This window comes from Pelobates fuscus, chromosome 2 (genome assembly GCF_036172605.1).
Source record: "Pelobates fuscus isolate aPelFus1 chromosome 2, aPelFus1.pri, whole genome shotgun sequence".
Lineage (NCBI taxonomy): Eukaryota > Metazoa > Chordata > Amphibia > Anura > Pelobatidae > Pelobates > Pelobates fuscus.
The window spans coordinates 147,135,594-147,163,365 of record NC_086318.1 but is presented as its reverse complement, the minus strand read 5'-3'; the positions used below and the strand labels follow the sequence as shown (position 1 = coordinate 147,163,365).

Below are 27,772 nucleotides of genomic sequence, written 5' to 3'. Positions count from 1 at the left end.
TGGATACTTTCTGAACAGACCCTGTATATCTAGTAAAGCATGCAGTGGCATCGGTCTTTGGTTTTTCATAGTATTTTTCTACCCCAATATCTTTATTCTGTCCACTGTCTAATCAGCACATTGTAGTGTGTTCCCAAAATGAAAAATAGAGATTACAATTACAATGATATCTATATCTATATCTATATCTCTATCAACTGTAATTTCTTTGAGGCCATAAAACCATTTTTCATTTTGGGAACATACTACAATTTGCTGATTAGAGAGTGGATGGATATATATAGATAGATAGATAGATAGATCTATCCAGCACATTGTAGTGTGTTCCCAAAATGAAAAATGGTTTTATGGCCTCAAAGAGATTACAGTTGATATATAAAAAAAATAAAAAAAAAAAAATATATATATATATATATATATATATATATATATATATATATATATATATATATATATATATATATATAAAAAAATTTTTTATTTTGTGTGTGTGTGTGTGTGTGTGTAAGGCATATGCCTGAAATTGTGGGAGGGATTATTGGTCCTATTTAAACCCAGTAACCCCTGTGTATCCGTTGTCGCTAATTTTGGAAGTTCGTCTGTTCTACTTTCGGTTCGCTCTGACGTCATTTCCCGCCTGCCGGCAGTCTGTACAAACACAACCATCCAAATTGCTTTCGTGCAATTTTGTGAGTATTAGAAACACTAATACAGCCATCGTACGAACAGGCAAACTGTAAGTAGTTTGGTTATTCAAACACTTTTTATAATACATTAGTCACATTACTCTTCATTTAGTTTCAATTTTGTGTTTTACTCCGTTCGGTTAAATAAGGTTTCAGTCTGCTTCATTCATGTACTTACGGTTATTTTCATTCGTATGGGAAGCATACAAATGGCATTCGTGGGTTTTCATGTACTTATATATAAGCATTTCACATAAATAGCAGGCCAAGGCCGTTCGTGCCAAAATCACAATACTAAAATTCGTATGAAGGTTCCGTTGGAGTATTTAATTTCTCTCTCCATTCCCTCTGAGTTAAATTTGTTTCTCTTTCAGATATCACAGTTTCAAGCATTACTGTTCCGCTATTATTTAGGTGATTTTTATGTTGTATTAGAATTTTGCTGGCTGCTATTTAGTTTGGTTACACTATTCATAAGTTCATTTACATTAGTGTTACGTTTTTTTTCTCCATCAATAATATCTGCCGGCTTAGTCTCTGCCATTTTAATACGTTCGCATAATTCATTCATGTGCATATTCTCGCTTTTACAATTAAAAGACTGTTCAGATAATTCTATTTCTATTTTTATTTTCTTAAGGAGAATCCAGTTTTATTTTATTTTATTATCTGTAAGGTTAGATGCCTGTATTTACTATTTGTGTAAAAGATACAGCATTCTTGCAATTCAAATTATGCCAGTTCTAGTTAAATATATTAAAGTTTTCTCTTTACTTCTTCCCTCCAAAATACTATGATTACAGATATTGGTATGCTGTCATCCAGTTATTAAACCAAACTCCGAGATTATATAAATAGGTAGGTCGCTAGTTTGCGCTCTCCCTATCCCTTCCTTTTGTTTTGTTTTTTTCTCTCCAGTCATTTTCTGTTATAACCAGGACTATTAATAAAACGGTTCCGACTTTTGTTTCTTTAAATATTCAAGTTAATACACTTTCCAAGGATAATTACAAGCTCTCTCATTTCAACCTAATATCAAAAAATTTGGTTAGTATTTAGTTTTCTCTTTCTCCTTTTATTATTCGTCATTGGTATACAACTACTTCTGGGGGGGCTAAGGTTATAACTCATTCATTATGTTTTTAGGAGCAAGTGAGGGTCATCTTACCGAATACGCTCTACCAGTCCACTAGCAGGTATGCATTTAAAAAAATAAAAATAAATACACACTAGATATGAAGTAACCTTTTATATAAAAGTCCTCGCCAATTAGGAATAATTTCTTCATAGGCCTCTTTGCCTTAAGTTGAGCGGTCCCGCAGGTCAACTCCCATCCTCATGCTCGGAGGTACAAGCCCAACGGCCCAACTCATAGTTAGTGCCTTGCATTGTATCATAGTCATGGCCTCACCCGTCACGGCCAACCTATCTTAAACCTCGTAAATGTCACCGAGAGGCCAACACCACACCACTTATGTCCATGGCACCAAAAGCCCCCACGAGCCAAATCCTAGGTAGAGCCTATCAAAGCCACTTTGCAATTAGTGAGGGCTTCACCTGTCACCCAGTTAGTTAGAATAATAAATTTTTGCCTCTGGGCATTAAATCTAGTGAGCCGGGTTACTTCATACCCATCAGGAATCCTAATAACCGAGTCATTTACTTCACACCCATAGCATGTCTAACACTTTACAAGGAGATGACCTGTCGCTTACCAGCGCCCCGACCATATCTAACAGGAGCCTAAATATTCCAGAGTTTGTGTTAGCCTTCGGATTATATAGGGACTTTATTTGCTCTTTTCGCCACCGTAGAGAGAAATTAGATTTATACTTTCACAAGCTGGTGCACCTAGCTTATAAATACAGAGGCTATGAATTCTACGATTACCATAAGTCCTTTTCAGCAATACATACTGCGTCACTGGCTCAATTCAATACTCCTCAAAGGCCGCTCTCAATCCCTTACCGTATTTAATCTAGTAAGGAAACTTACCTGGTTAGCAGCTAATCTACAGTTCTGTGTATATTGTACACAGTTCTAATTTACAGGAATTTTTCAAAATGCATCCTACAGCGAACGTTCAGCCCAAAGAACCTCCACAATTCAAAGACCTAATTATGCTTTAAATACGCTGTTAAAACACAGTAGATCACTCGCACAAGCTGGTTTATCAATTAATACTGATGTTTTTTCTGTAGAAACTATGGTTGCATTCACAACTTTTTGCCACAACTTTTTGAGACTAGCATACAATACCATTAAACTTCACTTGACAGGCATACAACATTACATGTTAACTATATACCCAAACAAAACTCCAATCTTATCTTCATATCCGGTCAAAAATGTCCTGAAAGTTATTTAGCAAGCTGTCTGAGTGCTTTATATGTTGGTTAAAGGGACACTATAGTCACCTGAACAACTTTAGCTTAATGAAGCAGTTTTGGTGTATAGAACATGCCCCTGCAGCCTCACTGCTCAATCCTCTGCCATTTAGGAGTTAAATCCCTTTGTTTATGAACCCTAGTCACACCTCCCTGCATGTGACTTGCACAGCCTTCCATAAACACTTCCTGTAAAGAGAGCCCTATTTAGGCTTTCTATATTGCAAGTTCTGCTTAATTAAGATTTTCTTATACCCTGCTATGTTAATAGCTTGCTGGACCCTGCAAGAGCCTCCTGTATGTGATTAAAGTTCAATTTAGAGATTGAGATACAAATATTTAAGGTAAATTACATCTTTTTGAAAGTGAAACCAGTTTTTTTTTTTTTTTTCATGCAGGCTCTGTCAATCATAGCCAGGGGAGGTGTGGCTAGGGCTGCATAAACAGAAACAAAGTGATTTAACTACTAAATGACAGTGAATTGAGCAGTGAAATTGCAGGGGAATGATCTATACACTAAAACTGCTTTATTTAGCTAAAGTAATTTAGGTGACTATAGTGTTCCTTTAACTCCTCTTTATTCCCCTGGTTGCCGTTGATTGGAATGTATATACTTTTAAAGAGATCTAATCGTGGAGGAGGGTTGGAGCAAACATTTCAGTGTTGCTAGCCATAGAATAGTCTAGCGCAGGGGTAGGCAACCTACGGCACTAGTGCCATGGACGGCACTCAAGGTGTCTTTGCACGGCACTCAAGGCTGCTACAGCCAAACAGGCTCTGGCCTATCAGGAGCGCCAGTGAAACTTCAGATATCTGCTAATACGAAAAGGCGGTGAAGGACAATCCTCAATTTATGCATTGCAGATCACTTCCTCCCAACACTTGTGAATGGGAATCCACAATGTAGTAGAGCAGCCTGCAGCTGCTGTTTCAGCTCCTGTCCTTGACCTGTACCTGGCCAGCTTGGTCCCCACTGGAACCCAGGGAAGCCACCCACACTGCTAGATTTACACAGAAATGCACAATAACCCTCCCCTCATACAAATAATACTAACAGCCCACAAACAAACATATATACAATCCGCACAATGATGCAAAGCAATTACAGTATGTGACAGACCCCTCTGTCCTGGAACTATGCTCTATTCCGTTACCTTCGTCTATGTTAACCGCAGCTTAATTGGTGAACGTTGGGAGGTCGCTGTTCGTGTAACTCCCACATGGCGGTAGTCATTTTAAAGTCCCGAACGGCCAGCGGTGTTCGGCGCCCAAACTATAGAACTGAAAACGGACAGTATTTTGCACGAACACTGCTGAAGCCGCCGACCTCCCTTCTCTGCCATCCAGCACACGAACGTCGGTCTGTTCGGTACTTTCCGGCACGAATAGACACACCCCAGATAGCCATCCCATGGAGCCCGTTCGTATACCGAAAGACAATGTGAAAGACTTTGGCTCCATGGCGATTGAACTGTATGCATAGGATCTGAGCAGCATTCGGTAATAAGGTGCGCTCAGATCCCAGCTATCTGGGGATACGTTGAATGTGGGGATTCTGTTCGTGTAATGTAAAGTATTTGATTTTATTGTATTTTTATGTTCAGGTACAAAATGGAGTTTAGCCTCTATCCATGGAGATAATTGGATTACTTCCCAATTATCTCCAGGATAGAGAGGAGGGTTTATCTACATCAAAGGGGAGTGTTTATGCTTGTGCCACTGTGATTGGCTACTGTATCCACATTGTCCCAGTCTTCCATCTGGTCCCCTAGGGGAGCGTCCACCAGGTGGGAGACCTGCATAAATACCGGGCATGTAGCCCTCAATAAACCAGATCTCTGCTTAACCCTCAATACGGAGCTTGGTCTTGTACTTGGGGGTACTGGATTCGTATGATTTACTTGTTCGGCTGTTTGGCTCGTAAAAGATTTTGTATGGTTCCTGTTCGGCTAATTGGACCTGCTGTTAGCTGCTTCTTCATTCGGAAAGGGAACGTCCTCAGCGGTATTAACTCCTCTTATACCAGGGTGTACCGTAACAGTATAAATAACACGAGCAGAACACGGCAGCATACACACCTCAATTTTAAAAAAATAGGACCGGCACGCTACGGGACATCTCAATCCTATATCGGCACAGTGCTGCTAAAAGGTTGCCTACCCCTGGTCTAGCGTAAGAAAGTGGTTTATTACAATCTTCATTTGTTTTAATCTACTTTCTAATAAAGTGATTTGTATCTTCTCTGCTCAAACCTACAGCTTGATCTCATTGTACAGCTTTTCGTTATGCTGAGGTTTCAGTCATATGTTTAAAGAACAGTGGTGTATTGTGGAAATGGGGTAGCTTTCTCAAACTGATACTAGAACTTTTATTTTTTGTTTACTGCTAATACTAGAATACTTCCTGTGAAGAGTGAGAGACACCTGTTGGTTCTCCTGCTTTTTCGTCGCTTCATTCTTTGTATAAATGCAGCAGTCACAATGCCTTTTCACTTAACATGGGACATGCTATAGACACACATGCTAACTATCATACTTAATACATAAATAGTACCAGTGCTAAATTAGATCTTTTGGACTTTAACATATGACAAAACAGTCAGTTTTAAAACTGTATTTTGTGCGCTGTTCCTTTATCTCTATTTTGTATAAATGTTGGTCTTTATTGCAGCACCACTGCTGAGAAAAAAGTTCTAGGTGTGCCCCGACTTTTCTTTTTTTTTTTTTTTACATTTATTTTAATTGTATGTCTGGCCCTCTTGGCACATTTAGAGCTTATCATGCAAATAAAAACACTTCTGTGCTGTAATGATGTATATGTATGTATATGTCCCTAACGACCGTGGACCTACTACGTACATCCGACAGATAAAAGGTTGTTACGACTGCGGCAAATAGGACCCCTGGACTTACCTGGATCGGCGATCACGGTCAGGGGGGACTGCCGGAGACCCCAGCAGTCCCGCCTGTAGCAGCTCTGGCCACCCCGGCGCTCCAGGGCCATGTGATCACCATTATCACATCGCCACAATAGGAGTCTAGGAGCTGCCAGCAGGGGGACTGTTTGAGCTGTCAGACAGCCCAGCCACCCCAAGCTGCTTAAAAACATATATATGTATAATATATTATAAAATAATTAAAACAGTTTATAATGTGTTATACATATATATGACTTTGTTATAAGTGTACTTTGAGATATATACACAACCTGTTCATGGGGAGTATTGTTATACTCGGGAGACTTCGCTGAACACAAATATAAGTGTTTAAAACAGACTTATCACGACGATGAAATCACCTGTAAAAGTGCAGTTTTTGTGTAAAAAATATATATATATTTTTTTAAAATGCATAAAACAAACATGAACGCTAACTTTGGCAAGCGTTTGTGGCTAAGTGGCTGCTATAAAATACTGGACATACCCCATTTTGAATACCGTGGGTTGTCTACTTTTACAAGGCCCAGCAAACCATTCTGGCAAATTTAAATGTGCCAACATGGAAAAGGGAAAAGCCCTATAGAGAGATAGAGACCTCTAGGGGCCAGAAGACTGGGAGGAAAAAATCGGACCCAACTTCCGTGCCACAAGAGAGACGGTCACCTAGACTGGGTGATAGGGGGTAACCCAGGAGTTTAAATAACATGAAAAAAGAGAGAACCCAAAAGGGTGTCTTACAAAAAGACAGCCAAAAGGGTAAGGGCCCAGTCCAATCTTAAGGTAGTAAAGTAGCAAAAAACAAAAAAATCTTTATTAAAGTCTATTAAAAAACTGGGACTGTGTAGTGATGAGCAGAGTCCTATGAGGAGTGTGATAATGGCATGGAGTGACGGCTTGCGATAAGCCAGAGAAAGCCGAAGAGCCCCTCACTTAATGAACCGAGGCAGTATGCTAATCCATGCAAAAATCAGGGGACAAAAAGCAGTAGAGGAGAGAAAAAGGAGAAGGAGGGAGGAAATCTAATCCCTTACTCACTGTGCTAGCCCTTACTCTCCTAAATAACACCTTCGTGGGTGGTCTAATCTAGACTCAGTCTATACATCTGAAGCCCCAGGTACTAAACACTAAACAAACATAAGTGCAAGGTGCTAGAGTGCTCAGTGAAGTGAGAGCAGACTGATTCCGACGCGCGTTTCGGCGTAACCGTACGCCGTCATCAGGGGTATCTGAAGAGAGGCTGTCCCCGCGGTTTATTTTATATCGTTACCTCAATGGGTCCACCTGGGTAGTAACCAATCCGTGTGCTTGAAATATTCGGCCGTCTCACGAGTGGGGCTACGGGGGCGTGGTATGACATACCGCAAGCCCCGCCCCTAGTACCACGTGATGGACGGCCGGGGAGAAACAACGAGCACACATAGATCGTGAGAGGGGGAAATTAACCCTTGAAGTGCCCTATTAGCTCCCATTGACGATATACATAGCAGACCTTATAGTTCACTTACGTATATATATTGTGTACAGAAGGAAACAAGAAATAATTCATAGTTATAGCACATAAGTGAGTATCGAGTAGTCGATTTGGTGAAAACCTGGCGACATAGAAGCAGATACTGTATTACCACTTATAATATATGCCATAATTCAATAATTAAGTAACCTCCTAAATGATTTATATATACAAGTAATAGTCTTAAATTTAGGGTCATGGCAAGGGATATATGTTAGGGCACTCAAAACAAGGGGATAACAAGCCATACATGATGACATATAAACCAGGGGTAGCCGCAAGGTGTGGAAATAGAAAAAGTAATAAAGTAATAAAGTAATAAAGTAATAAAGAAATATATACATATATACAAGCTTTATATTTGACCCCTGTACATTTGCAAATACCCATAAAACCTGTACATTGGGGGCACTGTTGTACTCGGGAGATGTTGCTGAACACATATTGGATTGGAAATAGCAAAGTGCTACTTGTACTTTTGCCCTATAATTTTCCAAAAAAAGCTAAGAACATGTTATCATTGGGTATTTCTAAACTCAGGACAAAATTTAGAAACCATTTAGCACAGTTGTTTTTTGGCAGTTGTAGATGCATAACAGGTATTGGGGGTCAAAGTTCGAATTTGTTTTTTAAGTTTATATTTTTTTATAGTAAATTATGATATGATGAAAATAATGGTATCTTTCGAAAGACCATTTAATGGCGAGAAAAATGGTAAATAATATGTGTGGGTACAGTAAATGAGTAAGAGGAAAATTACAGCTAAACACAAACACCGCAGATATGTAAAAACAGCCCTGGTCCCAAACCGTAAGAAGATTGAAAAACGATCTGGTCACTAAGGGTTTAAAGGAATGTCTGAGCACCCATGTGCTTGTGTGGAATTTATATGCTGATACAAAAGCACATCTAAAGCATGAGGGGTGAGTGACATCACTCTGGACACATACATCCTGCAGAGCCAACTGTATTTTCTATGCCACCACTGCTCTCTTCACATCCAGCAGGTTCTTCAGTAGCAATTAACTGAGGTGAGAAAAATGTGAGGAACTTTTCACTTTCTAAAACATAACCGTTCCGCTTTAAATGTATGTTTGTTCTGTAGCACATTCCTGTGAAGGAATTCCAGGCTGCGCAATATACAAAATACATTTTCTTAGAAAGCAGAACATCAAGATTGAGACCAGTAAATAAGAGCTAAATGAACCTTCCTCCTCTGCTCCCCTTCCTTGATCCCCAAGACTGGCTATCAGCCAAATCTTGACTAATGGAACAACTGCAAGCTTGGCTGACTAGCTTTCTTTGAATTTTTTTCTCTCTTTTCTCTCTTTTTTTCTACAGAGGGAAAGAAGAAATTCTCCGCAAGAAAAGTGCTTTGATCATGCTAGGATGGTTAAGCTTTAGCTTTGAAATTCCGGGGTCTGTCACAGACTGCCTGTTAAAGCCTTGAAACATCCACAAAGCTATTTATCAATGAGGTGCTGTCCCAGTTTGGCGGGAATGCACTTAACCATATAACACCAACTTAATGCGCTATAAGATTTGCCTTGTAAATAATGTTCTGTGTGTGATAGAATAACCTTTTCAGTGCCAGATGATTCACTTTTGTGTAGTTTTCACGGTTTGTATTGTGAACACTATAGTGTTCCTTTAACTCACAAACCTGTATTCCTAACACTAGATTGCTGAAGTATTGTTTTTGTCTTGGTCCCCCCTCAGATTGTAGTCAAAAGGTGATTATACTTGCCTTTTCTACATAGCACAGTATTCTCGCCCTGGCTGGCCCTACTTCCATTGCTGAGATAATTAGTTTTGATGATCTCAGCCAAACCAATGCTTTACCATAGGAAAGCATTGGTAGGCTTTTGTACATGTAGAGCAAAATGCAGCGCTGTGCCAGTCAGCATCTCCTCTATGGAAAGCATGAAGATGCTGAACGTAGGTGCCAGAAATAATGCAGCACTGAGACAGGAAGCACCTCTAGTGGCAGTTTGAGTGACCGCACCTAGAGGTGTAACAAGGCAGCAATGTAAACACTACCTTGAAATACATAAAGGGAATCAACACAGTAAAGGAGGAGACTATATTTAAAAGAAGAAAAACTACCACAACAAGAGGACATAGTCTTAAATTAGAGGGACAAAGGTTTAAAAATATCAGGAAGTATTACTTTACTGAGAGGGTAGTAGATGCATGGAATAGCCTTCCAGCTGAAGTGGTAGAGGTTAACACGGTAAAGGAGTTTTAAGCATGCGTGAGATAGGCATAAGGCTATCCTAACTATAAGATAAGGCCAGGGACTAATGAAAGTATTTAGAAAACTGGGGCGACTAGATGGGCCGAATGGTTCTTATCTGCCGTCACATTCTATGTTTCTAGCTGTGGGAGGTTTATTGGAGATGTAGTCCACATCTTGAGTGCCAAAGGTTGCCTACCCCTGTGCTATAAATATTAGAGCAGTATAACATTTTCAGCTAATATAGAACCTCTTTGCATAATATCCTCTTCGTTAAGCTGTCATGTTTATGGTGGCTAGAACATTACTATATATATATATATATATATATATATATATATATATATATATATATATATATATATATATATATATATATATATATATATATATATATATATATATATATATATATATATATATATATATATATTCTATCCAAGAAAAGAATAGAGCACTCCAGAGGACTTGTTTCAAGCAATTTATTCCGTGAAGAAAATCGACGTTTCGACCCGCAGGTCTTTATCAAGATACAAAACAGAGTACAACCGTGTCCTTATATACCCTAACAAATTAAAGAGTAATCACTTACCCTGAAAAAGCTGTGCGCCCGAAAGCCATGTGTGCTCACTGGACTTTGATTGCCAAACCCGTGGTGGCGATCCCGTCGGTGTGTGATGACGTCACCAATAGTGCGACAGGGCGAAAAAAACGTGATCATGCCTCTAGGTAACCCAGGGAACCAAGTGTGGGCAAAAATTTACGTGATATATGTGAAGTGCGAGCATTATGAAAGTTAAAGATATATGGGAAAAGAATACTTTTGATAATAAAACCAAGTATTGAGATGGGCGTGTAGTGTATGCATAAACGTAATGATCCTGCAGTTTAATCAACCCAGTGCAGAGCAGCATAATATGTATGTGTAATGCACATAGGATAAGTAATGTAAAGAATGTAAAGAATATGGGACACAAAAAACTCACAGCAAAACAGGTTGCTTTAAATGCACCAATTGCGTCACTTGTGGCCATATGCTCACAGGTTCCTCGTTTGCTCATCCACACTCAGGGAAGCGATATCCCATCAAACACCACATCACCTGTCTCACCACCCACGTAGTCTATTTAATATCTTGCCCTTGTGGACTATACTACGTGGGAAAAACTGATCTTACACTAAGAGACAGAATGCGGGGACACCGCTCAGGAATCATGACTGCATTCAGGGACAACAAGACAGACAAACCGGTGGCCAAGCACTTCTTGGAGATGAACCACCGCTTACCTACGCTCAAATTCACAGCCATTGATCACATCCCCCCTCTGTCTAGGGGGGGTGATCGATCTAGGATCCTGCTCCAACGGGAGGCATACTGGACTAAGACACTGGACACCGTACATCCGAGGGGACTTAACGAATACATTTCCCTTCATGCCTTTTTGGACACTCGCTGAGCCCCCTTTTTGGAACAATTTCTGAATTTTTTGAATTTTTTTGAATTTTTGGATATGTTCCCAAAAACTTGTGCATCATTATGTCTATCGGTACTCATAAGCTTCTATTATGGCCGTCTATAGTATTTTTATACACGCTCTCATTTCTATCTTTATTTTTATTTATTTTCTCTATTTTGTCTATTTTTTCTTTTTTTGGGATATCTATTTTATGTATTCTCAGTATTTTTTGTACCTATTTTTTGTATTTTTTTGTAGTTTTTTATTTATTACCTTTTACTATCTATTTATTTTTTACTATTTATTATTCATTACTGTACATTCGTCATTTACGTTTACCTTTTATGTTTATTATTGTTATCTTTATCCATTCTCTACTTTTTTACTTTCTTATGATACATACCCACTTGTATTTGGATATCTTCTTATGTTTACATCTTGATCAGGGCTTTTGACCCCTTCTTGATCCATCTGTTCATTCATCTGCCTAACCTCTGCACAATATTGTCTGTTATCATGTTGGGCGTTGGTATACGCTCCTGTTGTAGCGTTGGATCCTGCTTTGTACATCTGCATATATCTACATGTATATACTTAGGTATTGCATGAAATTAATTTAATGGTCACTGTTCGGGTTCTACTTTCTTTTTACTTTTCTCCTATCTTTCTCACTACTATCACCCTCGCTTTACACTCAGTACTTGGCTCCCAGCTTGCAACCACCAGCTGTATAACTCTTTACATGTCACCACACTCCTCTATCAGTGCTTTACACACTCTTATTTACACACATCACACTTTAGGACCACTCTCCACAGGTTCGTTTATGGATACATTGTTATGGTCACGTTTTCGTTTTTTTGCTTTATCACGTTTGTTACACACACTCTGCTTCTCCCACACTCTGCTTCTCCCCATTCTCCTATACTCTTTGTGACCAGTATTCTTTACATTACTTATCCTATGTGCATTACACATGCATATTATGCTGCTCTGCACTGGGTTGATTAAACTGCAGGATCATTACGTTTATGCATACACTACACGCCCATCTCAATACTTGGTTTTATTATCAAAAGTATTCTTTTCCCATATATCTTTAACTTTCATAATGCTCGCACTTCACATATATCACGTAAATTTTTGCCCACACTTGGTTCCCTGGGTTACCTAGACGCATGATCACGTTTTTTTTCGCCCTGTCGCACTATTGGTGACGTCATCACAACCCGACGGGATCGCCACCGCGGGTTTGGCAATCACAGTCCAGTGAGCACACATGGCTTTCGGGCGCACAGCTTTTTCAGGGTAAGTGATTACTCTTTAATTTGTTAGGGTATATAAGGACACGGTTGTACTCTGTTTTGTATCTTGATAAAGACCTGCGGGTCGAAACGTCGATTTTCTTCACGGAATAAATTGCTTGAAACAAGTCCTCTGGAGTGCTCTACTCTTTTCTTGGATATACATTTACGCTGTGCAGCACCGAGGCTTTTTTCCCTGTTGTTCTATTTAAAGGTAGAGTGCCAGACTCTGAACATTTTGTTTATGTTTATATATATATATATACCGTATATACTCGAGTATAAGCCGAGTTTTTCAGCACATTTTTTGTGCTGAAAAACCCCAACTCGGCTTATACTAGAGTCATAGTCTGTATTATGGCAATTTACATTGCCATAATACAGACTGGGGGGAGAGGGGGGCTGGCAGAGCTGTTCTTGCCTTTCCTGCAGCTCCTGTCAGCTCTCTCCTCTTCCGCGCCGTCCGTTCAGCACCTCGGTCAGCTCCCAGTGTAAGTCGCGAGACTTACACTGGGAGCTGACAGAGGGAGCTGCACAGACCGCGCGGAGGAGGAGAGAGCTGACAGGAGCTGCAGGAAAGGTAAGTACAGCTCTGCCAGCCCCCCTCTCCCCCCACTGAACTGCCAATGAGACTGGACCACCAGGGAAGGAGCCCCCCTCCCTGCCATATATCAAGCAGGGAGGGGGGACGAAAAAAAAATATAATTAAAAAAAATAATAATAATTAAATAATAATACAAAAAAATAAAAAAATAAAAAAAATAAAAATAATAATAATTAATAATATATTAAATGCCCACCCCCACCAACACATACACAAACACACACTGCATCACACACACTCACACTTCATTCATATACACACACTGCACTCACACACACTCACACTTCATTCATATACACACACTGCACTCACACACACTCACACTTCATTCATATACACACACTGCACTCACACACACTCACACTTCATTCATATACACACACTGCACTCACACACACTCACACTTCATTCATATACACACTGCACTCACACACACACTGCACTCACACACACACTGCACTCACACACACACTGCACTCACACACACACTGCACTCACACACACACTGCACTCACACACACACTGCACTCACACACACACTGCACTCACACACACACACCACTCACACACACACACCACTCACACTGCACTCACACACACTCACACTTCATTCATATACACACACTGCACTCACACACACTCACACTTCATTCATATACACACACTGCACTCACACACACTCACACTTCATTCATATACACACACTGCACTCACACACACTGCACTCACACACACACACACACACTGCATTCATTATATACACACACACTGCATTCATTATATACACACACTGGAAATAAATATTCAATTAATATATACGCACACACACTGCACTCATACACATACACACGCACTGCACTCATACACGCACTGCACTCATTATATACACACACTGTAAATAAATATTCAATTAATATAATTTTTTTAGGATCTAATTTTATTTAGAAATTTACCAGTAGCTGCTGCATTTCCCACCCTAGTCTTATACTCGAGTCAATAAGTTTTCCCAGTTTTTTGGGGTAAAATTAGGGGCCTCGGCTTATATTCGGGTCGGCTTATACTCGAGTATATACGGTATATATATATATAATATAACAGAACAAAAATGAGAGCACTCCATGGATTTAGTGAATCAAAAAAATATATTAAGTAACACGCATAGAAATCAACGTTTCGACCGTCTAGCGGTCTTTATCAAGATGCTGTGACATGTAAAATCCTCAAATAAATACATAAACCAATGTTAAACTTACCCAATCACCAAGTGCTCCCTGTGTGTCCAATCTGCCATGTGAATAGAGCCGCAAATCGCGGACCGTTGTGTGAATTGCCGTAAAGTGACGTATGGTGAAATCACCATGTGTTGCCTAGAAACGGCGATGCTGTTTGAAAACAAGATTCCAAGCAGATTTAAAATCAATACGGAGGAAAAATAAAAATGCATACTGTGTGTATATAGTCCTAAGCGTCTTGGCAACTACCTAGATGAAGGCTGTAACGACTTAGCAAACTTTAGTAAACTTTAGAAAGCTAATTCAGCCGGGACTATGCAAAAAAATCTGGTTTGCTAAGTAGTTACAGCCTCGAGCAGACAGACCAGAGCCTCGCACTTCCTGCCCGGCCATCCTGAGCTCGATCTGGGACTCAGCGGCACACAAATACGCCCTCACACACCCAGTCTCACCACTAGCCCCCTACCTATGTAATAAAGCCTTCCCCCCCCAGGATTGACAGCCAGGGACTTTAGAAACATTGAAGACACAGGCTTACAGAGATACTACCAGCTCTTCCGCACAGGCAGGCTCCCTACATTCGAAAAACTAAAGACCCTCGCCCCCTTGACAACAAAATACTATTTTCAGGTACATACAGCTGAGAGACATTGCAGCAAAACCACAAATCCGTGCAGCGGCAGTGTCCAAACTGACATTCTTTGAACAACTGTGTGTCACGGAGAGTCCAGGTACCGGCCTCATCACAATTCTCTACAACCAATTAAGCGCACCTTCGGGAGACGCCCACACACCTACATACATAGCTTTATAAGCCTTGACCCGCCCTGCGGAGCTCAGTATGCGGCGTGCCCTCCATGGGTGAACATGGATTAATTTTTGTTTGCGCTCGTTTTTTTTTTTAAAGTGCGACGGGTATGATGGATTTTTATTTGGCCTTTTGGGGGGCTGAAGAAAGAAGAATTTAGAAAAAAGAAGACGTCAAATGGTAAGTTTAATTTTTTTTTTTTTTTACAGGTTAGTTATTTTATTCCCCCCTCACTATTTTGGTTTGGGTGGGGGGGGGGGGGGGTGACTAGGGGCTTGGGACCTCTAGTCACCTTGATTGGGGGGGGGTTCATTTAGGGCCCCCACCCACCGCGCAGGGGTGGGGGCCGGGGGGGAGGACAGTAGGTCCCCCCCCTTATTGTTTTATTAGGGCCCCCACCCACCGCTCAGGGGTGGGGTCCAGGGGGGGAGTACAGTAGGTCTTCCCCCCCCCCCTCCTTATTACCATTTTTTTAAACTCCCACCACCCTTAACCATGCAAATGTAATTATTGCAGTTTTTATAAACTGCAATAATTACCTTGCAGGGTTAAGTCCTCCTCTAGTGGCTGTCTATCAGACAGCCACTAGAGGGACTTCTGTGTTTTAACCGGCGCTGGACGTCCTCACGCTATGCGAGGACCTCAAGCGTCGCTGAAATCTCCATAGGACAGCATTGCATAAGGTCTTGGGGGAGTGGGTGGAGAGAGTAGGCGGAGCCTGCCCAAGTGCGGAGGGACATTGGCGCTGTACTCCAGTAAGTTTTAATCCCTTCAGCAACTTTGGGTGGGAGGGAGAGGGGCACTGTAGGGTCCTGCAGTGCCAGGAAAACTAGTGTTTTCCTGGCACTGTAGAGTCCTTTTAAGGAATTAATGTAGATTCTGGCTTTCTCACACACTACCAAAACTTTTTTTAAAACACACATTTTAATGTCTTATATAGTTTGTTTTTTTTTTTTTTATATTCTCACTTCACCTTTATTGGATCAATGTATATACATACATATATGCAGCTATATACTTGCATGCCCTGCTCTGTTTTCTAGGAGTCTTTTTTTTTTTTCTTTTTTTTTTTTTTTTTTTAAAACTAGCTTATTGACTCTCCTCTGTTTATTTACTTTTTTCTGGCTATTCTCAGCCAACCTGCCCCTTTTACTTTCTGACACATCTGCTATTTTACATCCCATTCAACCCTATCCCTCCCCTTCTCTAACATAAGTTGTCTTAAGTGTTACACGCTATCAGATTGATTAGTATTGCTTCAGACCTGAGGAAGAGAGGGGAAACTCTCGAAAGCTTGTCTTTGAAATATTATGTTAGTCCAATAAAAAAGGTATCATTGCATACTGCAATACTGTATATATGTGCTGTAGTGGATCTGTAGTGGGAAATATGGTCCATAACAAATAGTGTTAAAATCATAGCTGCCATATGCCAGTTGTGCTTGTTTCACAATGAGCTGGGAGGTATAACTTATATTTGTCATGGCAGGTTCACTTTATGCAGTCGGAAGCACAGAGCTGAATTTGCATGTTGTGTCCTTATATTAATAAAATCGTGAACCTGTCACTTAACCCCTAACTTAAAACAATATATTTGTAATATTACATCATGTAATATAAACAATACATAATACTCGTCTAGGGTTTCTAGAAACGTTAATAAACTCACTCAATTTTGGTCATGTGTTTTAAATATCTAAACCTCAGTGGCATTGGTTTCCACTTCACAGTTGTGTATCCCATCTACCATCTCTGTTTCATAGTTTGATCTAGATATTGGACAATCTCTGACATGATCCAGGAACTTCAAAGAAAATTGTTTTGGAAGGGTTACATTCTTATCTCTGTGGAGTCCCAGAATCAAAAATGGACATGTTATATTGCATTGAATATATAATTATTTTGTATTGAATACATATATTGATCATTTTTCAGTAGATTTTCTGCTTTAGCCTTGCTTTGTGGAGGCTGCCATTTTAGTCTTCTCGTCACTTTTTTTTGCAAAGCTCATGCACGTTGTGAAGATCTTTTGTCATTCCTGAATACTTTTTTTTGATGGCTGGTGTTTGCGTATGTCAGGTTTCTTAAATGTACGCTAGCTCTTCATTTCATTAATTCATTTTGGTCAAACTTCCAGACACAGAAAACATAAAATGAGTGCCTTCATAGAACACAGGTAATCGACGTACTAAAAAACGGTATTTACTTATGTGTATGCATAAAAAAATATGGACAAAGACTGTAATAATACAAGCAATAATTAAAAACAAAAAAACCTGTTCATTTATGATCAATGACTATAAATCTTTCCTCCCGCCCCATCCCCCTAAAAATCCATTCCCATTCCTTCATGTCTCCCTAAAATGGTGTTATTTACTGAACACACACGCTCAGTGAATCACTGCCAGCTGTCTTTCTACTGATTAGTGCTGTGCACAGCAGATGACAATTGAATTTACCATTCATCCTGTCAATACAGTGAGCGTACGTATTAGTTTCCAGGATCTAGAAGCAGACTGCCTCTCATTCGCTGCATGGCTGGTTTTTCCACTATTCCACAGCGACTAAGCACCAGTAGTTATTGGTTTTAGTTACTAGGGAGATATTAATATTAACTGGAAAAAAGCATTTGAATTACATTATTTGAAATGATGATAGGCCCCTGATATGGTGTTGGTTCCATAATTTCTAAATCAGATGACAGACAAAAAATAGTTTTCACATTGTAGTTTTAAGAGTTTACATAGAATGATGCAAACAGAAATATCCATGATTGGCAGTTATGTGGGCAAAAGCATCTTGTTAATGACCACTATTAGAGTTACTGGTTAGATCTGTTGAAGCTGATTAGGCCATACATTTTGTGGAAAAAGTAGCATGCAGAAGGACGTATATAGATGCACAATTATTTAGCCTTCAAACCTGGACACCGTAGAATACCAAGCTAATTTTCACTCCACTGGTTCTTCAATCCACTCTGACACCTCAACCAGGCCAGATAGTGTTATTGGTGAGGAGATTGGTACAAACCTACCCACCATGTCTCTGACACCCCTAGCAGCCGAATATATAACCGTGTCAACCTTTGGCACTCTGTTGCTGACTACACCTCCCTTAATACTTTGCTGTAAGAATAATATGGGAGATGTGGCCCACAGTGTGCCCCGGAACTTGGTCATTGGTGATAACCCCACCTTGCAAAATCTAGCAGCCATTCTTATGTGTGCTTTAGGCTAATTCATGAATGACATCCATAGACACTCTATAGAAGCTCTCCAGGGAGAAACGCATATTATATAATGTAACATTTTATTTACAAGTATGTTTAAAAAAAATGTAGTTGTAATGCTGCAGAATAGTGAAGACTTTAGTAGAACTCTTTATTTGTATGATGGCTTTATCGGAGATGTCTGTGTACCTTTTTGGTATTATTTTGAGATTTAAAAAAAAAAATTACATTCCTGCAAGGGCATAATATATGAAGCCAGCCTTACCCCCTTGTTACTCTGTTGGCACATTATGGTGAATACGTACCCACGCCAAGGTCAGGATAAGATCTTGTTTGTGCTTCAAAAATAACATTTGGGGATGTCATTTACTACTTGAAAATCACAATTGGTACAGTATGTCCTTTCTGATCTTATGTTATATTCCCCCCTCTCCCCCTTTTCTGACACATCTTTCCTAACACTGCCTGATTTAGAGATCTAAATGTTTTTGCAAATGTCTTGCATCTGCTTTGATGCCAGTACTGAACAGGTGGATCTTCTCACTTCTGTAACTTGGGTAAAAATAAGTGTAATGAATGAACTTTTAAAATAATTGTTCTGCTTGATACTCATTCATATATATGTAAAATAAAATTGTTATTCTTGTTGGGTGGCTCGCCTTTTATCATGCATATTATAGTTCTTCTTTGTCACTTAAAAATATAACAGTCAGATTTTCCTGGCTTTTCTTATAAAAGAGATATATTCTTCTTGTTTCGCAAATACAAAGTCAGTACTTACAATGTCATTGATGTTAAATGGATACAATGAGAACGTTCTTTTAGATTTACAAATTGAAGTGTAAAAAAGTTGTGTACTGGAATCTATCATATAGGAGCGAGATCGCTACATACTTGAGTTGTCCTAGTGCAATGGCTGTTTAGGTGACCAGTCCCCCCTCCCCCTCCAATCTCTGTAAAAAAGGTGATTTTACTTCCCTTTTATTCTATGCTGGTCTTGCTGACCTGGCTCCACCTCAATGGCTGATGACATCCGTTGTGATGATCTCAGCCAATCAAATGCTTTCCCATAGGAAAACATTAAAAGGCTATTGCGCATGCATAGGAAATCTGCACTGTGCCAATCAGCATCTTCTCATAGAGCTTTATTAGGGGTGTTCCTAGGTAGCAATGTAAGACTTTTGCCTTTTATCTGAAAAGGCTGCTTTTACAGTGCTCAGCCTGCAAGGACATGCTTTAGACACCAGAACTGCATTAAACTGTAGTGGTTCTGGTGTCTATAGTGTCCTTTTTAATAAAGTTATCTTAACTATCTGCTATTACAATTTTCCCTTGGCAAGTATTTGATTGACTGACGCTTAAAGGGACACTATAGTCACCTGAACAACTTAAGCTTAATAAAGCAGTTTTGGTGTATAGAACATGCTCCTGCAGCCTCACTGCTCAATCCTCTGCCATTTAGGAGTTAAATCCCTTTGTTTATGAACCCTAGTCACACCTCCCTGCATGTGACTTGCACAGCCTTTCATAAACACTTCCTGTAAAGAGAGCCCTATTTAGGCTTTCTTTAATGCAAGTTCTGTTTAATTAAGATTTTCTTATCCCCTGCTATGTTAATAGCTTGCTAGACCCTACAAGAGCCTCCTGTATGTGATTAAAGTTCCATTTAGAGATTGAGATACAATTATTTAAGGTAAATTACATCTTTTTGAAAGTGAAACCATTTTTTTTTTTCATGCAGGCTCTGTCAATCATAGCCAGGGGAGGTGTGGCTAGGGCTGCATAAACAGAAACAAAGTGATTTAACTCCTAAATGACATTGAAATTGCAGGGGAATGATCTATATTCTATACACTAAAACTGCTTTATTTAGCTAAAGTAATTTAGGTGACTTGTGTTCCTTTAAAAGAAAGTGAGCAAAAATGCAACTACAATGTAGCAAGTTAATGAGCAAGGCTGATTGGGGAAGTGAAGTTTATTAGGTTGTCAATATACAGAAATTGTGTTCGTTAAGGAGAGCGTGCTCTTGACTAGCTATGTAGATGAGTGAAGATTAAAATGTTGCAGAAAAGTTGGTACAAATTAACTAATTGTACCAGCAAGCAGGTTTGCTTTGATTCGTTATGGATAAGATCGATTCACCATAACCTGTAATCTATACTTTTATTTTCTTATTTTACTTTCTTCTTTAAAAAAAATAGCATATGTTTAATACAATATGCCTAAATCTACTTCTCGCAATGACTGTCACTGTAGTAATCCAGTTATCATATTTACATGTATTATGTCCAAACATCCTAGGCCTTAAATTGACTAAAATATCACATTCGGATACACAATATTTTTCAAATATGAAAGAATTTAAAAGTAAGCAAAAACACATTTTCCTGTGTCTGTAAACTAAAGCCCTTTTGAAAACGAGTCTTGTCTACAGAAATCATGTCCTTATTTTAATTTCTGTTGACTTTTATACACTGCCTTCTTTACAAGTGAATGGTCCAATAAGCTGTAGTAGTGTATTATTCAGGGTTCCAGATGTAAATCAATGTTCTTTGAAATGTAACAGTTTAGTTATCTTCACAGATCAGGCAAATTATAAAAATACAACTTACTCCGCTTGTATAACAGACAATTGCATTGGGTAATTGATTTTGCAGGAATTTTACCCTATTACTAATTATCTAAAGTTTCTCTCACACTGCATTTTGTATACATTATACAGGGCCTTATATTTCTGTAACCGAGATTTAGTATGTAAATGGCACGCAGATCTCATTCAACATCCATATCACATTATATACCACTATTTATCTACAACACTGCCTTCAAATATCTATCTGGGCCTGATGAACCGAATGTGAGTTTAGGAGTCAACTGAAACCTTTTCTGGAGCACGCCTGTATCTCACTCTGTGCATTCCTCAGTGTTGTACTGTTGGAAACATACAAGACTAAACAACTCTTGTGTGGGGGTGAAAGCTTTTTCTTCCAATAAGAGTTAAAACACTAACATGTTTGGTAACCCTGTTCCTTGCTCTGAATGTTTCTCTTTGGCCTTACACTCCTAAATATTAGATATTTTCCATGATTCTGAGCCAAGCATCTTTTTATATTCTTTTCTTGTCAAATTGATAAAAATGTCTGACATGAAACAAATCAAACTGGGAGGATGTACCATATGCCTTAGCGCTGCAGGTGAATTGCATGTCTATAAAGATGATTCGTTCTCCAAGGGACAATTAAATTTAATTCTCATTCACTGCATGGTTTTGGAATGTCTGCCCCTTTTAATAGCGGAGTGACAATTCTGATTTGTCTTGATGATCGGTATCTGCTACATATTTAACCATGTTCACAGGATTGTCAATATATATACTCTAAGTCAGGGCTTTAGAAATTTGCTTGGAATCTAGGAGCTAGGTTTAAAAAAAAAAAAAAAAAAAAGTTAGTACCAGTTTTATTTATTATTTTAAACTAATGGTTTCATTTTCAACTACAAAAATACAATTCCTAAAAGGACACTACAGCTTAATTTTGAGAGAAAAGGCAGTGTTTTACACCTCTAGTGACAGTCACTCAGAAAGCAAGTAGAGGTGATTCCTAGTCCAGTGTTACACAATGTTCAGCTCCTATGTTCAGCGTCTCTTTACTCTACAGGTGCTGAATGTTCCCCGTCGAGATACATTAAGTGCATCTCTATGCGACGATGCTGTTTGGTTTAGTGCAGTGTTTTGATGCACAAGCGCAATATCCTCAAGTCTTTCCTATGAGAATGCATTAACTTGGCTGAGATTATCAAGATTGGTTATCTCAGCCACGGAGGCAGGGCCAGCCATGGCGAGACCATCATGGTGTGGAAAAAAAGGTGAGCAAAAACACCTTTCACATGTGATCAGATAGGGGCCAGAAAAACGCACACTGACACACACGCGCACACTGACACAAACTCTCAAATTATTTTTTTTTATTATACTCTGACTAACAAACACCCAGGATTTGTCGAAGCCCTGCTCCAAGTGTCAAACGCCATAGCTCATTTTAGTGCATATAAGGCTAATAGACCTTTGATATCATATGCTCAATTTTACATCAAACCGGTTTTAGACCGTTTTCCCACAAAACCAGACTGTCCCGGGTCTTTAAAGCATGCTGACTCGGTTCATGCTGAAGTTAATATTTTGATTAGTCTGTCCAACGTGGGAATGGCACGGATAGGTTGAGTGCATGGAGGACTGGTACACCCAGCAATTTCAGCCATCTCATCCTCCATTTGCAGTTCAGTTCATATAACTTTAGATGGCAGTCAAGTGTCTTTTTCTAATGCTTTAAAATAGCCAAAACAGTTTGGTTAAACTGGAAAGATGAAACCCAAATACTCTTTGCATCACGGCCACTAAAATGAGTTTTAGTAATCGTGGTGCCTAGAATGCGCTTTAAATTCGTACTTCATGACGTCAACAGTGAAAAAGAATTATGGGGGCGCATTGCCAGGGGTTATTCAGAACATTTTAAGTGACTTAAATTGGCTCTGTCATGGATATAACCTTTTTATATATCAATTGCTTTTTTTTTTTTTTCTTCCCCAATTCCATAATTACTTAACTCCTCAGTATCCCCAGTGTTTGCTTACAATTCACTCTCCCTATGTTTATAATTTTGCAATCATCACAGTGCCAGATCCTCTTGCCTGGCCCCACCATTTTATTTCAGGCAGTGACATAACGTCACTGCCTTCTGTTGCCCACAGTATGCATCGTGGATGCACTCTGGAGACAGCTGCGGTTGCACATGCCTAGTAAGGCTTGAGTAATGAAAAGAGCTGGGCATGTATGGCGCTCAAATCTTGCCAGGCAACGAGCAGGGTCAGGGTAGACGCGCTGTTCTAACTACACTCCTCAACATTTCCTGAATACAATAATCCATGTGTATACATTTGCAAAGTATCAATCTTAATCCTATCCCGAATTACAACCCAAACCTTAATCTTAACACTAGATATAGAGTTAAAATGCAATTGATAAAGGGAATTCCAAGCTGAAACAAGAAACGTTTGTTGCTGACATCTGTTGTTTAACATGACAGATCCATGTCATAGTTACATACCGAAAAAAAAGCAATGTTACACTGTGACTGGCTAAACCCAACACTAATCCAAATTGCATATATGAATAAAAGGATACCCTGTCAGGGCCACTTCAGAGCCTCCTATACACAAGCTACTCACTGAGTATCACTGTGGCTGAGTTTGGTCATTCAGGCACAGTGTTCTCAATTTATTTAAATATCAATATGCAGTGCTCACTTTGTGCATTTCATACAGCTCAAATGTCAGTCTGGTGACACAAAAAATTCCCTAGCTGACAGAGGAGAATACCTTAATCTCCCTGGTGCAAGCAGGGATTTTATCCTACTCACACCACTTTACTCTCAATGGAGATTTACATCCTTGTTTAAAGAGCGGTTTGCAGTGCTTATTTTAGGTGCTGCATGCAGCTCATTGGTCAGCATTTAGAGGTGAGTGGGTAGGATGCACAAATTCTGGTCACAGCTGACGGAGGGCAGCCCCAGACATCTAATAATACCCTGGTTTCCCTGTTACCACCAGTAAAACAGTCCCCATTGGTAAAATAGTATTCCGTCATGGGTCCTTATAGCAGGGCTTGACAAATTTTGCTTTGAATCTAGGAGCCAGCTAAAGTTAGGAACCAAGTTTTCTTTAAACTTACAAAGGTTTTTTTTCAACGACAAAAATAAAATTCTTAAAGGTACACTATAGTCACCAGGACCACTTCAGCTTAAAAAGAAAATGCAGTCTTTATATTACTGCCTAGTCGCACCTCTAGTGGCAGTAACTCAGATGGCCACTAAAGTGCTTTCTATCGAAGTGCTGCATATAGTGCTGAAATAGATTCTCTTCTCTAAAGTGAGACATTTGAAAGGTATGTTTTGCAAAATCAACAAACCACAAAAAAAAAAACAACCTTTAGAAATCTGATTACATTTTGCATGGTCTTCTTGATGTAGTCTTTCATTTTGTTTTTCTTCAAGTTCACTCGCGATTTAAAGGGACACTCTAGGCTCTATAAACATCGTAACATGCTTTTGTTTTTGTGCCATTGTTACCTGTTACTCTGTCAAATGATTTGCAAACAGTTTGACTCCTACCTTGCGGTGTCAGGCGCATTTGGTCATTCTGGTCAGGTTGGCATTTATCATGCCAACTAATACCAGGTTTGGATAGTATTCATTGACTGAGAACATCTGTCTGCTCCTAAAACAGAAAGGTAGTTATCAAACCATTTGTAAACTGTTTGACAGATTACCAGTGGATATCACTCCTGGCACCATAGTTCAAACACATTGCAGACCCACCACCCTTAACATAGTTAACATGGTGTCTTTGAAAACATAAGTTGGAGAAAGTTTTAGTTTCACTGTTAAGTGACTAATAAATAGAAATAGTCATACAATAACAGAGAAGTTTGACTTTATGCAAAGACTGAAACTTCATGGTTATTATAGTATGCTTAATAGGCCTACAAAAGACTGCATATCCATGCAGACATGTGTAGAGTTACACCATATATTCACCTAACTCACGGGCTGTTCCCCTGTGTGTTGGCAGACCTTTGGATTAATACACTTTATTTAAGCAGACCGTAAAAATCCGCGGCCAAGCAAGGTCTTTCCCAGAAAAGTGTTGGTGTTCATTTTTTCTTTTTTCTTTTTCTTTCATAACTGCCTTTTGTTCTCAGTTCAACCCCTTTTATTGTTGCAGACTAATTTGTAGGCAAATTGGCTTTGTTTTAAACGACCCCTTCTCTTCCTTTAATTTTATTTCACATATTTGTGGTCCCTTTTTAGTATGCACCGTATTTTTTTAAATAACCCACAGTATCCATGACGACTGGACCTTTCACGCAGCCTTTCTTTGACTCCTTGCGAAATGCTGACAATTAAATATACAGTACTTAAAAGAAATCCATCAATCTTTGTTGTCATGCCAACCAGCTTATATTTAGAAATGTGACAAGTACATGGAGTTCAATTGCTCTTGTACTCAAACATAGATCTGCAGCTATAATTGAATTTTTCTTTTTTTTTTTTTTTTTATTGTAAATCAAAATCATAAATGTGCCTCTCTTGTTTTTGGAATATTTTCTTTTGTTGTAGAAAAGATTCTTAGTTTTATCATTTGTGCTTTAGGTAAATATTACATATGCAATATCAAGTCCTGTACGATGTGCAATTTGACCTTTTTCATTTGCCCAGTTTATTACCATTGCTTTGCAAGTACTGTATACAACTTTATTTTGTATAACTCGTCTTACCCAAGAAGAATCTGTTGCACGACAAGTTTCCTTCTGGAAAAAAAAATAAAATGACCAACATATGCTTTACAGATTATAGATTGCTTTTCCTGTAAAGTTTAGGGTCTTACTTTGATGTTGATTCATGGAGCAAGTCATTCAGATATGTTTTTAGTGTTGATCATAACAAACTGAGTAAAACAGATGTTCTGATTGTGCAATGTTTTCCTTTAGCATTTTTGGCGGCAATGGGATGAGCAATGCATTTGTGTTCTGCCCTACACTGGCATTATATAGAAACATGAACAAGACAAACAGCTGAATGAACAGCATGTACAATCAAACAAGTATAAAAGTTCCCATATGTGCTAAAGTGTAACCTCACTGCACATATGCAGATAACGAACACTGCAAGATCCTTTCCTGAACAGAGTACACAGCAGATTGAGGGCTTAAAATGGTGAGCTAATACACAAAAGCATCTTTGCCATCATTAAAGAAACGGGAAACACATTTCTAGCACTGTCTCAGTCTGTTGCATTGTTTGTCAGACGTTTGGTCAGACGAGAGCAAATGGTTACATTGGTTAAGCAGTGTAAATCTGTTCATAGTAAACACATTGAATTTATTTTTGTTTTTCATTCTCAAGCAGACATTGCACAGTTTGACCAAGAGGAACAGAGACATCTGTCACTGTGATCTGAAACAAGTCTTCAGAGGTGAGGAAGGATTTGCTCATAGTTTTGTACATTGGTTGAGAATGCGTTCATTAACAGCTAGTACTCTCTCTAGCCATTTTTTTTCTTCATTAAGACACTAGAACATGAGTAGTGCATGGCCTTCTTAGCAGGTTTTTATTTAAATTGGTCACTTTAAACACCATATGAACATTGCATACCTGCAAAGGTGCAGATGGTACCTTTCACTCAATCTTTGCATTGAGCAACTTGTAAGGGTAACTATTTGCCAAATCCTCTGCTGCTGTAGCCCTCCTCTATATGCTCTCTTCAAAAGGAATTTCTACTGTGTAAAAGTCGTCCTGTGTGTGTGTGTGTGTGTGTGTGTTTTTGTGGTGTCTGCACACACTACGTGGAAAACCATATAAACAAATTGCATGCTATATGTCCTAAATGTAAAGAGACACTATAATCACCAAAGCAACTTTAGCTTAATTAAGCAGTTCTATTGTATAGATCATGTCCCTGTAGTATCACGGCTCAATCCTCTGCCATTTAGGAGTTGTCACTTTGTTTATACATCCACAGTCACACCTCCCTGCATGTGACTTACACAGCCTTCCTAAACACTTCCTGTAAAGTCATATAATGTTTACACTTACTGTATTAAAACTACTGTTTAACTTAGAACGTCTTATCTCCTGCTCTGTTAATAGCCTTCTAGAACCTGCGGGAGCCTCCTGTATGTAATTAAAGTTCAAGTTACAGAGCAGGAGATAACAACCTTTACAGTAAGTTAAATCTGATTGAAAATGAACTAACTCTCCCCCACCCCCCTGTCCTACAGCTGTTATGATGGATAGCCTAGTATTGGCTCTCCTGGAAAGAGGTCTTCCCTGTCCCTCATTGGTGATAATAGACATGCCAGATTTTACATGGATTGTAATGTGCATTTGTGTTAATGTTAACCGAATATTGGGCGCACATCTGTTGTCCTTCACCTTTGAGATTATGTGCCACTTTGACCACTGTGCCTATCTTGGTTGCAGTGGTTTGCCCCCATTTCCCCGCTTTGGTCAACTTTTTAGGTTCCAGCTGTAAACTCTGACCTGCCACTATTTCATATGTGTATAAGACAGTTTGTTTTAATAGGACATCTGGTGGGCAAAAGCCTCCTTCAGCCATTTTTGGATCAAATGCACAGAAACTTGGGCATACATACTTACATCATGAAGTAGTTTAGCAACGTTTCAGCCAAAAATATAAATATGGTGGTGGTGGTAGAGTATTTAGGATTGATGAACGTTCAAGATGTGAGTGGAAACATTGCTGCACCCCAAGCATGTCGCACTCAAAGGCTAACACGGGCGAAATAAACGAGGTTTAATTCATGTGG

General features: G+C 39.2%; 1 protein-coding gene across 5 annotated transcripts in view; it reads left to right on the top strand.

Moving 5' to 3' along the window:
• LPP (LIM domain containing preferred translocation partner in lipoma) overlaps positions 1-27,772 on the top strand; it is a 317,702-nt gene that overhangs the window by 57,253 nt on the left and 232,677 nt on the right. For 2 of the 5 annotated variants that reach the window (XM_063442805.1, XM_063442803.1), the window contains exon 2: positions 26,352-26,418. The exons of the other annotated variants lie outside the window; for them this stretch is intronic. The gene's annotated coding sequence lies outside the window, so the exon portion shown is untranslated. The remainder of the gene's footprint in view (positions 1-26,351; positions 26,419-27,772) is intronic. 5 annotated transcript variants of the gene reach the window in all.